Source organism: Liolophura sinensis, chromosome 7, assembly GCF_032854445.1.
Source record: "Liolophura sinensis isolate JHLJ2023 chromosome 7, CUHK_Ljap_v2, whole genome shotgun sequence".
NCBI classification, from domain to species: Eukaryota; Metazoa; Mollusca; class Polyplacophora; order Chitonida; family Chitonidae; genus Liolophura; species Liolophura sinensis.
The window spans coordinates 40525093-40540133 of NC_088301.1; the positions used below are offsets into that span (position 1 = coordinate 40525093).

Below are 15041 nucleotides of genomic sequence, written 5' to 3' on the forward strand. Positions count from 1 at the left end.
TTGCAACAAAAATATACATTGTAGGACAAAAATGAGACCGAATTCGTGATCAGGACAGCAAACTGTCAAATAACATCTTAAGAATATTCAAATTTCAAATTTTTAGTTTTCACATGATGTCACTTCATATATATTTGCATACATATTGCATCCTTTTTCTGTCCAAATAGCATCTATGGGACTCTTGTTATGTATGTTAAATTTCAATTCCATCAGACATTGGGTTTTGAGGAAAATAACAGTCAGACGTTTTAACTTCAACCCAAAATGGCCACCAGGTCACCTGAATTTAGGACGCCCAAAGTTTTACTTGTAAGAGCACATCTCCGGGTCTATCACGTAACTAAGTTTCACGCATTTCTCTTCAACCCTTTTAGCTGTAGAAGTTAATCAATTTTGAAAAATGTAAAAATGGCGATTTTTGGGGGGAGGTACTACTTCTGGTTTGCTGTCACTTTGGATTATACAACATTTGTCTCTTTGACTAAAGATGATATTAGGCCTCAAAACAGTGTCTTGGGTTTCATTAGTTCCTGAGATGGACCCTCTTTGGGTTTTGATGATGTCACTTCCAGTTTTGCGAAAACAGGATTTTCGGAATCAGATAGGACTATTTACATGACATCATGTGTACAAGTGTAAAAATCATTAGCAAAAACTAATTTTTGGGTCAGATGACATTTTCACACAACAATGAGCTTGTACAAAGTACACAATCACACCCTGAATATACCTAGGCTTTGTGCAACTGCTGTTAAAATTTTAGCTTAATCGCATCAGCAATTCTGGAGAAGATTTTTTTAGGCTTGGCACAAAATCCTATATGGCCTCCAAGTCACGTGACCAAATGATCCCAAAATATAAAAAACGCAGACACTTTCCTAACACATACTAAAGTTTCAGTTATGTACCATTTGTCGTTTCTGAAAAAACCTGTCACAATATTGCTGAGAATAATATTAATCCGAACAGATACAATAGGGATTCAAGCTTAAACCCTAACAAACTGTATTTCTTGATCAGTGCCTTTTCTAAAGGAAACCTTAAATTATTTGCCAAATGAACTTCCTCTTAAGAATGGTGTGTAGTTTAACAGATTTGCAGAGAAAAATTCAGTTCAATTTCAAGTGAATTACAACTTGTAATTTCAAATGCTCGAGTCATGTGTTTAATTAAATAATTTACACTTGATTATTTGTACATCCATCACAGGTTGAGGTATTTGTTTAGTAGCAGTTAATCATCCTTTTTATTACTTTATCCAGACCATATTACATGACCATCTTTTAGCATTGAAGTATTTATATACTGAAAACTTTTTTTTCACCAGAATACATGCAGGAAAGTTAGTGTATTGCTATTCTGTTAAATTTAGAAGACTACCATATAAGAATATTAAGTTATTTAACCTAAGTTTAATGATGAGATGGATATTATGAGAAATAAGAAAAATATCTCCATCATATCAAAGTCTGACCTTTTAGCATTGAAATATTTTTAAACACTTTTCTTCACAGGAACATCTTGCAGAAGAGTTTAGTGTACAGATAATTTATTAAATGTAGAACATTAAAATGTAAGAATACCAAGTAATTGAACTTAAAAGTGTAAAGATGAGGTGGATATAATAAGAAATGAGAAAAATATGTTGACATGTTCATAAATGGTCAAATGTTGAGCCAGCCCCCCCCCCCCCCCCCCCCATCCCCACCCCCCAAATGCCACTAGCTTGGGATCAGTCTTATCTCGGTAGTAGAAGGAATAAGAGAAATACGAAAATTGTATGCTTTTGTGTGCATATGTACTTGTACAAAAAAAATTGTGTTTCATATACGTCTAATTATAACAAGCAGTGTAAACTGCACCATGAATCTGAATAGCTTCTTTTCCACCATTATAATATATGCAAAGTCAGATGACAGATTTGTTTAATATCAGCTCATGACTTGCAACAAATATACTTTAAAAACTGTTTCTTTAAATACTATACTTTAAAAACTGTTTCAGATAGTGACATTTTATTTGAAAGTTTGTACATTTACATGTATTTCAGTTTAATATGGGAATGATCATAGTGATTTTCATCAATAACAAGAAAATGAATTATTAACAGCTTAATCTAAATTTTAAACTGTTCGTTCTGTTAATGCATTTTGTTGTGTCATAAAATAAAATCATATTATCAACTTTGACTGCATCCCCCTTTTTAAACAAAGGTCATTTCAGTTCAGTTTATGTTCTTACTTTATTAAGTTATACATTATGAATGACTATGAAAAGTCCTATGAACGTTGGTATTTTACTATTTCATAGTATTGTGTAGTATGAAAAGTCAAAGTAAATATTCAGAACCACGTATCATATTTTCATTATATACTTCCATTTGATGGATATTTACTATGACTCTTCACATTTTACCATATTTGATGTGTATCAAGGCATTTTTTTTTTCATAGCTAAACTTATCAGCTGTTGCAAACCTATGAACAATAATAACAAGCATGATATTCTAATAATCACCTGTGTCCTGCTATGACCAGATGCTATCATACTAAATGGCACATCACTAGGCTGTTAAAGTTCATGTGATACATGGTCATTCATGTACCCCTGTGAAGTTGTATATTATCCCAAACTGCCTGCCCCACTCCAGAACCATGTGGGATTCCCCCATGTGGAGCTATTTATAGCATCCAATGAAAGAAGGCTTGTAGAAGTATAGTCAGCCTGCGGAGGGGGTTATAGGAATGTTTATCTTAATTAATTTGTAATAGGTTGTAATAAGAAGGGTGTTTTAGTCAAGGGAAAAATTGCTGGCTGCTTTCTCCATATTTAGTATGGCGTTTTCTTTTGGAAGAAATCAAGAGATGTGTGTTTACAGAATTCTCCTACAGCCTATCCCCCCTCTACCCATAGCCCATGTGGATTGGCTCACAATGAGTTGACCGGTTTCACAAAAGCTGTTCATTCAGTGTAAATAGGCCTGCTAGGTCTGGCTTTAGATTCACATGTGTTGTGAGCCTGTGCTGCTCTATTGAATAGGTACAGACAGCTCATAAGGTAACAATGCAGTAAGTGCCTTTGGAAGACCCCATGTGTAGAAGGTACAAGTGTGGGCTAACTAGTCATATAAATGCACTTCCAGCTCTTAACAGGCTGAGTGTGAAATTTCACAAACTGCTGGAAAAGTGTGTGTGCCATTAGAGATCTGCTGGTGACCCTAACTGTAGGGATCCCCTATCCCCTTTACTCCCTTAGGATTTGAAGCTGTGTCTTCTCTAGTCAAAATAGTTTCAGTACAGAAAGTTACACCAGTAACAGTATACTGGACCATTTATCTTATGTGTAATCGTTTTACCTTCTGCTTTGTGTTGGTACAGGAGGGAAGCCTGTCCTCCTTGTTGATGAAGTGCTAAATTGTGTTACATATGCAGATTATGCCTGTGTTCAGACCTGACCTATATGGAGTCTTTACTTGAATGTTGCATGTAGAAGGGATCTGAGAACCTTTCACCCATGAGTCATACAATTCCATTTTTCATTTTTCATAGGTCTCTTTCTTGAAGTTGATGCACAGTGGGCCATTTCCTTTGCATGACCCCAGAGATTTGGAGTGGAGTCTTCAGGCTAGGTTAAGAGTTGAGAGGGAGCCTGTGTGAAGTTTCTGTGGATGTGTAAACAGAAAAACAAGGTGTTTAACTCTGTGAGAGCCGTGGTCTTACTTTCAAAAGGCTGCGTGTGAATTGGAAGGAAAAGCCTTGCCGGAGATCAGTGCTGGCACCACAGGCAATGCCCTCTAGTTAAAGGGACCATTAGCCAAGAGAGGGCTGTTACATTTTTACAACACTCCTGGAGGGAGAAGTTTTTTTTTTTTGCAAAATACAGCATCGACATTAACTGGTGTTTTTCACAAACTGACACAGTTGGCGTCCAACTCGCCTGCGTACGGAATACTTTTATTTTGACGGTTATAACTGGGAACTTCAAGAGTTGGAATTACTACATGGTTGTCTGCTTTATCTCTGAAGGTAAGTTAGCCTAGTAGTTTTGACAGATAATATCGACTTCCTTCAACAACAGTGCGGAGGAATGGGAAGCATGGACTCCACATTCCTTTGGTGGGGGAGCTGTAGGCGCTGCGTGGTATTCCACACCAGTCGGCTAGAGAGGTATGTCAGGGTATTTATTATGAAATTGAGTGCTCCTTGCAATTTTCTGGTTAACAAAAGTAGGTTGGTGGTGCCAGTGACCCTTGCCATATTGCACAGAGACAGTTAATATTCAACAGATTGGGGATACAAATTATATCAGAGTCAAGAGTGCGTCTTGGAAAAAGCTAGATTGGGAATTGTCTATATTAAGTCAGTTGTTGGTGGTGATGGGGGAGGGGGGTACGTATCAACTTCAGTAGATAAATCAATAATATGGGAGCCAACTTGCTGGACATATTTCAGCTGAGTAGGCCTAAGTGTTGACAGAGGTCTCTGTATTGTGATTGTTGTTCTTGAGGAAGCCTGACAGGAAACCTAGCCAGGCAGTATTGTGTTTGTCATTTCTGGACCTCTCTACTAGAATCACTGCAGTCAAGGTTAAGCCAACACTGGAGCCTTAGCTCACCAAATAAGCCAGTTGTTTAATAGGGCAGGGTCTCTGATTTTATGGTGCCAAAACTTTATCCATGAAGATTTCAAGCCATGTGTTAATTTGAAAGTGGTCCAAAAAATATATCTCCATTTTCAATGGAAAAAAAAGGCCAGTTGTCAAAATCATGAATATCATGCTCCGCATTTCATTTCCAGTGTTTATATATATTTTTTTATTTCATTGATAACATCAGACATGTTTTCCCAACACACAGCTGTTTAGACATACATGCAGCATGATAAAAATCTAACAATATTATGTAACAATAAGTAATAAAACAATGTCTTCAAAGTATATACATGAAGATGTTTACTGGACTCAAAAATGTAATAAATAAAGGTAAATTTTTCACAAGTTTATTTTCTAGATTGTTTTTGTCATAATTTTCGTGAACAGAAGAAATTTGTAAACATTGCCATAATTGGTTGTGTTAGTATTGTAATTGGTTGTGTCTGTTTACATTTTGCTATTTGGCTACTGCATGCATGTCAGTTTTGTTATCAGTATTTCCAAACACAACCATATAATGGATTCATTACACCACATGCGCACATACATTCAAAGTTTATAGGACATTTTGGAATCTCATGTAGAGTTGTGAACGTTCTGTTGTTGTACTTCTCTGTGTTTTGCTCCCAGGCAAAAAAAAAAAAAAGAAAAGAGAGAGGGACACACTGTTTATCTCAGTCAGCCTGTTTGTGCGTCTCATTTTCCATACATTGAAGGGCTATGAGAGGCCCCCAAAGCAAATAGTTATTAAAGGTTTTCACCTTCCAGTATGGAAAGCACAACGCTCCAGGATAAAAACACGTTTATTAGACACAGCTGTGAAGTTTGCCTGCCAATCAATGTATTGGAAGATCATATAGTGTGTGTGCTTCTTTGCTGTCCTAACTGCTGCTCTCTCTATAGCGACTTGTTGGAATACTTCAACATACCCCCCTCCCCATAAGACATTACTGATGTTCCCTCTCTTGCCACAGGTTTAAGAGGTAGGTGGATGGGTGGGGGTGTGGGTTGGGGCGCGCTTGCCAAATATTTTGTGCATAAATTTACTCCATCGCAAGATTAAGATTCAGAGATGACAACTTGGCATGGTAAAATCAATTTTTGTTTAAATGATGATATATAATGATGATAAAATTAAGTTGTATCTTATTTTACACTGAAGATATACAGGGCATAGATAGATACAGGTACATGTGCCTGAATGTGTTACTAGTCTGAGTTGGGTGACGTGAAAAACTTATCAGTGATATAAAAGGCTATCTTCTGGCTTCAGTGGAAGGTATGAACATTTACAATAGTGAATAGGTTCATAAATTACTGTCCTTGTGAGCTTGTCACATGTGATGATTTTTGGACCTGATGGCATAGACTATATGTATAGGTGTTGATGATTACAGCATTGTTATTCTGAAAACTGGAATGATAGTGTGCATTCTGTTCTTCTGCATATCAGTATGATTTACTTGATGTCTAATTTTGGTATGTGCCGAATATGATCACAGAATTAACTTTCACTGTAATGGAAATATGTCTCTACATATAGATATTGTATCTGTATCTCACAGCCTGATGTCTGCCACATTTTTTGTTTTTTCATGCCTCGTAAAGATATGTCTTTTTTTTCAGGAGATATATGCTTTAGGCTCTAGCTAAGCCACAGTCTGATGCTAATCTGTTGAAGACAGCACCTGTAGTGAGACTCGCATGAATTATCCATGGACACAAAAGTGGACCACTATTGACTAAATGTGTTAACCTTTTCTGAACTTGGACAGTTTTACGGTTTATAGCTAGAAAGACCTGGTAATTGTACACAACTTACCTTACCAATCAGTAAAGTGTGCGATTGCCTGTAAAGCCAAACGTTCAAATAGGTGATGCATTGTAAGACAAAGCACAACCGGTGACATGCTATAAAATTGGTTCCAAAAAAATATTCATTTTCACTCGGCATTTATTCAGGTTAGTTTGCACCACACGTGGTAAAATTGTAAATAGGAATTTTTCGAAACTTACACCTAAAGATATATATAAATTCCATTAACTCCATATCATATCATATAGGCTCGCTGATTTTACCACAGATTTAAACTTTGAGTTGAAACTGATATGCTCTAAGGAAAATCAGTTGACTTAATTGTGTTAATAATGTTGGTATATTTTGTATTTCCAGGTACGCTCTTATAAATGTATTATGTATTTTGTCATTAAAGCACGTATGTACTTTTGATCTTTAAGGACTACAGATGACTTTATTAATGACAGCCCTCACCGTCACTGACAAGTACAAGAACACCGTAGGCATATGTATGTTTCAATCAGATAAAGAGGAAAACAAGAGAGAATGTGATATATACCATGGAAAAGCTATATGTACGAAAAAGGGCATATAGATCATGCAGGATATCATGACAATACATGCTTCAAGGGACATCCCTCTGTCAAAGTTGATACGCTTTAAGACAGATCTGTTCAGACTTAATAAATGTCACATGATTCAGAATTACATGTACGTTAAGTGTTCCTTGAAAAATGGATGTTCTCAGATAAACCTGTGTCCCCTTTTTCATTAATGTGTTTTGTAACCCAACGGTACCTTTGCATTTAATAAATTTGTTAATATATGACTTTTAACCCTGGGTTTATCAGGATGTACCATATCACTGTTTGAAGTAGAGAGGGCCGTAATATTTGTAGACAATCCTTTCTGTATTTGCTCTGTATGCGTGGGGATATAGCTAGTTCACTGGAACCTGTCACAGTAAATTAGGAATCATAATATAATGATCTTTCTGGCATCATGAATCATGAATAATTACTGTTCGTTCATTCAGTTCAGAGCCTTCGTACATCTGTTACATATATTTCTTTATTTTTTAAGGACCTATAAGCATAAGCACATTCCGTTTTGGTTTGGATTAGAGAGAGACTTTTCATAGTGGTGTTTCTTAATAAGCCCTGCACATGTGTGTCGATTTCTGATTTATGCTGGGATGATTTGCTGGTCAGACTATGGAATTGCTGTGATTCGATGTGGCTTCCTTTTTTTTTTTTTTTTTTTTCGGGTGTGTTAGGTACGAGCCATGCATGAGCTAAACAAAGGTGTGGGTTTCACACTTGGGCTCTATGATCATGGTCTTGTCAGTTCACCTCTGTCATCCATTGGATCACCCATGCTTCATGCACAGGCCCAACCTTAGTTACTTGTAGGCGGCAGTAGCATTAATACTGTAGAACAAAGCTCCTTCTCACTGGCTATAATTATTCAGGCTCTTATTTGTAGAGAATAAATTTACCTGGCATTATTAACAGTTCTTAAGACTCCTTTGTCCGTAGAAATGAGACAGCACATTCCTTATTCAGGTGAATTCATTTGGCGAAAGTAAAGCCAGTATATTTAGCAACAAATGTCTTTGTTGCCATTCATTTTTTGACCTTGGTTTATGATGAGAGGAGACTACATCTGTACTTGGGATCATACACTGGAGATGCTTGATAACACATACAAAGAGAGTTATATCTGATTATGTGCTGCAACGAAGCAAGACATAATCAGCCCTTGCTTCATGATTCTGTATTGTCCCATTCACACCTACTCAAGTAATCAAGATCTAAAGTTACCCAGTGTGGCTTGTTGAAAAGGATGTGGATACTAGTTATGATTGGATGTTTACCAGTTGCGATAACATCAGATGTGTTGCACTCACTTGGCCACTTTATGATGTTGCAAAACTTTCATTACAATGTTTATACTCTGTTTTGTCAGCAGTTAAAGGGATGCCATGTATTTTAAAGGGGAAGCTAATCTAACACTGCATTAACATTTCAGCATGTTGAACATTGATAATACAAAAAAATGCAACAGGATGCAAAGCTATCCAGCTTTTCATTGCCTATACGGATAAAGGTATATAAGCCATTTAATAATTTAAATACACATATAGATTTAAAAATTTGATAAAGTATATTGAAATTGTGCGATGTAAAACTCTTATTTCTCTGTGTAGGCAGTTCTGAACTCTAAATCCTAAAGTCCCTAGGGCAGTTGCCTTGCTTTAACTGTTGATTCTATAGGTGAAAGTTTGAATACTTTGTCCTGTCTTGATTAACGATGATATCCTATCCTCTTGAGCCCCGCGTGATCTAACGACCCTAGTCATTTAACAGTAGTGTTTATACCACCTATACAACCAGGTCTGGGCTAATAGATTACCTGGATTTTTCTCTGCAGACTTTGATGACAAGATGATACCACAGCTGTCCTCTCTATTTACAGGTGAGTGGTCCTGGGGTCACTACACATATTACACTCTCCTTGCCATAAAGAAAATGGCTATATCAATAAAACAGGGAATCGACCCGCTTTTCTCACCTTGGTGCTAGGGCTGGGGGAAAGCTTTAGCTGCAAGAACATCGATCCCATTACACCTTTCGTTAAAAGAAGATGTTATAGACCACAGCTTAACTGATGCTTTTGTGTACTTCATAATACAGTCGTATAGCAAAATGCTTTACCACAGCATTCAGTACCTACTGAACTACAGATTAGGCAGTAATATTAAGAGGTAGAATTTGATGTTGATATATATGTATTTATGAGTATCTATTTTTTTTTGAACTGAGAAGAAATTCACATTTGTGTTACAGTATCAGACAAGAGTTACAGGGCCTTGTCTTACCTCTTATTTATTGTTTACTTGTTTATTTATTGTTTGAAGATAGTGTTTTGTTGTAGAAATGCTCAGGGTTGATAGTTATGCTTATGAAGAAATTGTGTGATTTATGGTCGTGGAGTTTGTTCAAAGCATGATTCATTTTTTTTCTTCAGATTTCCAAAAAAAAGGTAATTTTTGAGTATTTCCAGTTGTATTTTGTGGGTCAATTTTGCCTTCCATGAGTCTGGTGGTTCTACATTTAATGTATGAATATCCCAACGGGTCCTCTCTCATAAACAAGATTCTCTGTGAGTCATGACATCTTTATGCCCATGCCAGTGTGATACCATCAGATTCAATTCCCCCTTGGAGAAAGTGATAGCCCTCATGGTCTGTAAGGTGCTGGTACATCATGCTGCAGGAAGCAGTGCCTTCCTTATACCTCATGGCAGTTAAAAGTCTGTTCCGTTCCCACTCAAACTGCAGTCTTAACTTGTCTACAGTAGTGTTAAAAAATTCATCTGAAGATATTAACAAATTGAAATTTAGAAGAAAAATAATTTCATGAGCTGAATGTGTAAATCTTTGGCAAAATCATTAAAGGCATCTTTTTGTTATATTATATTTTATCTAAAATGACCAAGGTTAGAATCTACAATTTCCCAACCCATGGTCAGCTTTGAAACAATCTTCAAATCTTATTTTGTTTTATTTTAATGTTTTCTTTTTATTAATGCACAAATCAAATGGATCAGGGAGACACAAGAGCTAAACCTTTGTATGAAAAACTACATATCATAATATTGTCCTTGGGGTGGGTATTTAATGTTTTATATAAAGCTCTCTAGTCTGTAAAGTACCTTGTGTCTGGATCACTCTGATCTAGAGGTAATCCTTCCTCCTGGATATACTTATAATCCAATTAATCCATGTTGAACTACCCACTCCTGTATGTATTAGAAGTCCCTTCCTCTGGGGCTGGCCTGAATTAAAGCAGTAGTATTAATTCCCTGCTGCTCTCAGAAAGACTGTTGGAGCAACCATGACAGTGTCCGGACATAAATGTACAAATCTATGCGTCCTCCCCTAAGCATACTGTGTGTTGGGGAAAAGCCTCGAGGTACTCAGTTATTAGCATTATCCTCAGCTTTATGTCATGCTGAACCGTAGTGATTGAATGTAGCCCCAAGACTACAGCATGTAAGATGGAAATTAAGTTGTTTTCATGTCCTAATTAGATGTAGGAAATGAAAGCCTGTAAGCTGTTTGTTTACTCGTGAAAAACAAGAGAAAGGGTTATACACGGTCCTTATTGATAAGGTTCAAGCCCCTTTGTAAGGAAATATAAATCCACTGTGTTTTAAATATCTAGGTTAAATGATACCTTACATATATTTTGAATAATGCTAACATCATATTTAATTACCTGTGCATTTATGGAGCTCCCAGGATGTAAATGAAACATCTTACTTCACTTAATACTACCATAAAAGTAGTACCTGAAGCATAAATGTAAGGAGTGTGTACTAGTAAAACACTGATATTGCAGGAGAGGGCCACAGTCATCAATATATGGGTGTGAGGGCTCAAATTCTTTTAATTTTTTATCCATTCTGCGTGCCACCCTGGGCCTAATTTTTTATTTAAAGGAAAGGACACAACATGTTTTAGCTATACTTAACATTGCATGTATTTATTCAACAAAATGATTCAAAATCAGGTTTGACTAAGTTTTCTTTTGTTTAAGTTTTATTTCTTCGTGAAGAAAAAAAACCATATGTGTTTGTAAATAAGAAATTTATTTTTTGCTTTATTATCAGTTGCCCATTTAATATTTAGGCGCCCTTACCTGTTACAGGTGCAATGTGTCTATATCCCAGAGACTCACAGATAGGGTTTCTCTGTGTATATTTATGAATAGGAATAACCAGGTGGTTGATGTTTTGCTTGTTGTTTTCAAACTTTGTGATTGTCTATAATTTGGCAGTATGATACAGACATCCTGATGTGTATAGGACTTTTCACAAATGTTATCATTTAATCCTTTATACTTGATTGTTGATGTGTTTAACAGGCCTTAAAGGTCAACCAGGCTAGAGGTGATCTCGTAAATTCCACTGATAACGATCATATCTATAAACACTGGTTGTAGGTGTTTAATGTACTGGGCACCCATGTAACCTTCTGCCAGGTCTTGATTTCCAACCCTCACTCTGTATAAGGCTTTATCAAACCCAGCCAAGATAAATGTTTGGACAACCAGTCTAAACTATGGCCTTTCAAGACAAGCAAATTTTTAGTTCAAAATCAATTCCAAATGCCGCAGAGATCGATCTGTTTTGAGATTGTGACCGGAGCATAAAGAAAATGTTGATCATTTGAGTTGACATCACTTTTTTTAAGCAGGCCAAAACTTTGTAACTGTCTTGGTGTTTTCTCTTTTTTTTAAACCAACATTTCGGGGAGAGGCTTTGCCCTGGCCGTGAATTGAATAATGATTAATTTCCTTGTCATTTTTCAGGTTTTTTTCCTGGTTTCAAAAGTTTGGTGCAAAATACCTGCTTTCTGTTTCAGCCATATCGCAATTCTGATTTTTTTTTTTCAGTCCTTAATCAATTCTTTATTAAAGGGTACAGTAGTTGCAAGAAAAAGACAAACAATGACTTATATTGGACAGAGCAGACTGTTTTATATGCTGTCTGTGGGTCAGATTTACATGTAAATATATTTAGCATTATGGTTAATTAAACTCCATCTTTATTTTAATTCATTCATTTAATTCAATATTATCATCTTTTTACAGATGTATTTTAATTTCAAGATAAAAACTGACTGGAAATGTATCTGATACTCAATTAAGTTTCCATGTCTTTTTAAAGAGAAGTATGGAGGAAACATAATACCTGAAAAGAATTTTGTTAGCAAGTTTCTGTTTACTTGTAGATTAGATTATGTAATTACAGAGCCAAGGGTAGCCGCTCAGAAATTTCACACTTGAAGATGATCTCAAGCTTAAGAAATAAAGGTCATTTTGTTCAGGCAAGTGCATCCATTGTGGCACTGGCTCGGAATGTGACAGGATGATCTATGGGTCTACAAAACCAATCAATCTGTTTGTGCTGTCCTGCATTCTTCGCCATCATTCCTTGGCTGCTCAGCACCTCATTTCTGACTTTTATCCTTTTTAAGCATACATCCTCCCTATCACCTGTGTTTCTTTAGAACTGTCTTAAGGAACACACCTGGAAATTTGTATTTGCTTTTGAGGTTTGTCTGGCTTTTTCTTGTATTGGCTGCTTCCGTGGCTAGATTTAACAGCTGTAATAAATCGGATTGGCTGCAGCATTTCACCCATATTTTCAGAGCAAGAAAAAACATTGTAGAAAACTCGGTTTGATTTTAAAAACCTCTAAACTATCTCTGTGGACAGTATTGACGTCTCTCAGACGATGTGCTTTGATGTCTTTGTTATCGATAGACACAAGGCAGAAAAGCAAGGATCCATGTTGTTTATGCTCTTGTATTAAGCCTGAGAGCTGAAACATGTATTCCTTCTCCTGTTAATAGAAATCTGTTGTGTTTTAAACTGATAGTGCAAAGCGGTTTGTTTGATATCCTGATAGAAATGGGTTATATGTTTTGTTAGACTTACTTAAATCAACCTAAATAAGAGCAACCCAACCATAAGTGTCTTGCAAATCTTTCACTTACATGTAAAAAGCTCTAACCTTTAAAGAACTAACTTGTCCAAACATAGTCTGTTTATTTACAGGCATTTTTTGACTGGCTTTATAGGGATGTCTGCAAACATAGCCCATTATCTAATTTGATGGTAAACAAAGAAATTAGAGAAAAATGTTGTGGGATATGGTGAAACCATGATGCTCTAGATGACAGTGTGGTTGAGTGGATAGGTTTTCACCAAGAGCATAGTGGTGGGTTAATTTGGGATGATTGCTGTCCATCTTGTACCATCTGCGGCTTGAATTTCAAGTGAAAAAAAAACGTGGAGATTCCTCCCTCTGCACCGAGGGGTTGTCAGTGCAGTTTTAAAATAGTCAGGTAAATATTTGTCCATTGTTTGTTAGATGTGCTAGAAGTAAGGATTTAGCAGGAACTCTGAGTAAAGCTTTGACTTGATAAAGGCTGAAGATAGTTAGCTGGCCGCAAGTGAGTACACAAAGTAAATTCCATTCCATTCGCTTTAACCACTTAATGAGACATGGAAAAAATTTTAATTATCTTGTTGCCCTTGTAGAGCATTTTCACAAGCATCCATATTGTAGCATTTGTTGTTATGATATGTCAATTTTGAATACAGTTGGATAATATGTTTTTATTAAGACCTGAAAATCAGTTCTCATACTAAGGATATTCAGAGAATTGAATTTCATTGCTAATTATAGAGTATTGTGGTAACTCCAGCGAAAGGTACAAGCGATGCATGATTCAATATTTCAGTTTTATTTAAACCATTTTCAGTGGTTTAATGGTTTAAATAAAACTGAAATATTTAATCATGCATCACCTTGTATCTTTTGTTGGAGTTACCACAATACTCTATTTTATGAAGGATAACAGTGAAAATGGAAATATTGCTAATTGTCTTAACCAGAAAAGTTTTAAATGAATGGGATGTTTGTAATCTTAGAAGTTGAATCTTGTGGTGGGAGATGTGTGTACATGATTATAGCCTTGGCTTACTGTACATGTATTGAGTGGATTTGTTTGTGGAAGAAGGTGACCATGGGAAAGCAAAGGGCATCAGGTTTGGCCACAAGTTATGTAATGGTAATAGGAGGAAAATAACTCCCTGTTGACTGCCACCACACTGGCTCTAGTGCTGGGAATGATGATGTATTAACCCTGGGCTGGTGAGCCTTGCACACATTAGTCCTGAATCCCCTAGTAATGAGGCTATTAAAAGCTGATCATCTAGGCCCAAGAGATCTCTCCATGTCCAACAGGGGATGAACATAGAGTAGCAACAGGCCTACACTACAGACCTTCAAAGTCTGCTTTTCTCTTTGATCTCTTTTTCCCATTGTTCTAATCCAGGAATCATTCTCACCAGGGTTGCTAAAACCATTGAGTTGTGTTTCCCCTAGGTGTCTGTCCATTCTGAATGAACACTTTGTTTTAAGGGGGATTTCCTGACCAGGATAGACTTATTTCTGAGCCCAGTGCTGATTGGAATTCAATTTGACCCCTTGCTGATCTGGAGCATCCCAGGTGTCCCTAATGATCTTGAACTGTTGTCCCAAAGTACAAAACAGTTTTGGTGCACACTAATTGATGCACTGACATAACATCACTTGGATTATTCCTTGTTGTGTGCTCTGAATATGAGCCAATTTATCTTCCAAGATTTCATTCAGGTATTGTGACACAGATGGGCCCATCTGACATTGCATACATCAACACTAATGTCTGTTAGAGTACAGTGTATATTGGACAAGTGTGGTGGCTGGCAGCTGCCTGATACAGGATGGACTGGGTCAGATTACATCTGTATTAATCAGGGCTGTTCTGTCACTTCTGACAGGGTCAAACTGCCCTAGTTTTCAGTATAATAAGAGAGCTCTATAACTCTGGTGATATTCCCATATACACTTAGTACAATTTTCTTACAAAAAGTTATAACATAACAAAGCTACTGTCCATTGCTAGTGCATATATATAATTGTTTGTTTTCATTGTTACACTGCGTTAAAGTTACCAAGGAATGACAGA

At 36.5% G+C, this 15041-nt stretch overlaps 1 protein-coding gene across 1 annotated transcript in view; it reads left to right on the top strand.

Annotated features, from left to right (window-relative positions):
- The window catches only part of LOC135471915 (plexin-A4-like), a 186731-nt gene that overhangs the window by 92991 nt on the left and 78699 nt on the right, over positions 1-15041 (top strand). The window contains 1 exon segment of the mRNA XM_064751354.1: positions 3552-4028. The gene's annotated coding sequence lies outside the window, so the exon portion shown is untranslated.